The sequence below is a fragment of the Dasypus novemcinctus genome, chromosome 5 (genome assembly GCF_030445035.2).
Source record: "Dasypus novemcinctus isolate mDasNov1 chromosome 5, mDasNov1.1.hap2, whole genome shotgun sequence".
NCBI classification, from domain to species: domain Eukaryota; kingdom Metazoa; phylum Chordata; class Mammalia; order Cingulata; family Dasypodidae; genus Dasypus; species Dasypus novemcinctus.
The window spans coordinates 102,163,405-102,165,128 of NC_080677.1; the positions used below are offsets into that span (position 1 = coordinate 102,163,405).

A 1,724-nucleotide genomic window follows, 5' to 3' on the forward strand; every position below is an offset into this window, starting at 1 on the left:
CAGTGATTTCTTCTAGAAACGAAGCTAAAGCAACAGAGACCATTTACGGAAAGAAGATTTATACTTTACTTTAGACTTAATTATGCTGTTTGATTTTTAATCTATGTGTTTATTATTACTGTTCCACAGTGACCGGCATTCAGATGTGAACTGAGAGCCCTGGAATCATTTGTGAACTCTCCCTCTTCTTTTCTATCCATTTTCAGTCTATCACTTAATCCTGTCTTATTTACCCCTAAATACATCTGGCATCTGTCCAGTTCTCTGCAAACCCACAGCATCACCCCATTCCAAACTATACCCAAGCAACTTAGGATCCTGCAACAGCTTTTTTTTTTTTTTTTAAAGGAGGTCCCAGGGATTGAACCCAGGACCTTGTATGGGAAGGAGCTCAATCACTGAGCTACACCTTCTCCCCTGCAACAGCCTCTTAACTCACCTCAGGGCACCCAATCTTGCCTTCCCCAATTGCCAATCCTTCCCCTTCTCAGCAGCCAGAGTCATCTCAAATCCAGTCAAGTCATTTCTCTGCTTTAAAACTCAAGGGTGAACTCACAGTTTTCAGAACTTATTCACAAATCCATTTGACAAGGACTGGGTCACAGGAATATGTGCTACTTTCAAGAGAAACTAGGAAACCAAGAACCTAGCAAGTCTAGTATGTGGTAGGTATTAGCTTCGGCCAACAAGAAAGGAAAGTGATTTGTGTCCTTACTGAGCAGGGCTAGCCAGTGCAGATTTGATGAAGTACCTACCTTCCTTTTGCAAACCAGGCTTCTGCTTTTCCCACTATTTTTTTTTTTTTTTGGTAATTTTATAATATTACAAGATTGTTTACTTGCTAATTGTCTGTTTACTCTCTCTGGAATATAAACTCCATGAGAGCAGAGCCTGGTGTCTGTCGTTTACTCCTGTACCCTCCATGCCTACTGCAGTGCTTGGCATGTAATAAGTGCTCCATTACCTTTGTTAAATGGTTAAATCAATAAATTAAGTAGTCAGCACCTGTGGTAGGATTTGAGGTGTCCCATTGATCCTAGCATATCTCCTCAGTATCTTTTGGCAATGCCTGAAATTCTTTCTTAAGCACTCAGCGAAGACACTGAAGGATCCTCTGAAAATTTAGTAAAATTATTTAAGTAGCTCCATAAACTATATATCATGAATATCAAAATAGAAATAAATTAGCTTAGTTAACCAGGTAGTTAACAGGTCTCTAAGGAATTGGAGCAAAAGGATCATAAATTTTAACTGGGGTTAGGGTCAGAAAATATCAGAATCCAAAAGTAGATTTTAAATATTTATAAGTAATTAGATGCCAGAATTTGGTTGTAGTTTGGGGAGTCTGAGCTAGTTATTAGTTTCCTAAGGTTTCCATAACAAAGTACGAGAAATTGGATAGCTTAAAACACAAATTTTTTTTTCTGGAGGCAAGAATCTGAAATCAAGGAGTTACCAGAACCATCTTCTCTCTTGATGCTCTTCTCCACTTCCTGGCTTCTGGAGATTGCAGACAGTCCTTGGCTTTCCCAGACTTGCAGCTGCATCACTCCAATCCCTACTTCTGTCATCACATGGCCAAATTCCCTGCATGACTACCTGTGTCTTTGTGTTCAAATCTCCCTCTACTTTCTCTTACAAAGACACCAGTCACTGGATTAGCGGTCACCCTAGTCCATTGTGACCTCATCTTAACTTCATTACATCTGTAAAGACCCTTTTTC

At 39.6% G+C, this 1,724-nt stretch overlaps 1 long non-coding RNA gene across 1 annotated transcript in view; it reads right to left on the reverse strand.

The window, feature by feature from the left end:
* The window catches only part of LOC131278617 (uncharacterized), a 29,113-nt gene extending 27,524 nt beyond the window's left edge, over positions 1 to 1,589 (reverse strand). Inside the window, exon 1 of the long non-coding RNA XR_009185999.1 lies at positions 1,457 to 1,589. This is a non-coding gene — a long non-coding RNA (uncharacterized lncRNA). The remainder of the gene's footprint in view (positions 1 to 1,456) is intronic.
* Between the last annotated feature and the right edge of the window lie 135 nt (positions 1,590 to 1,724).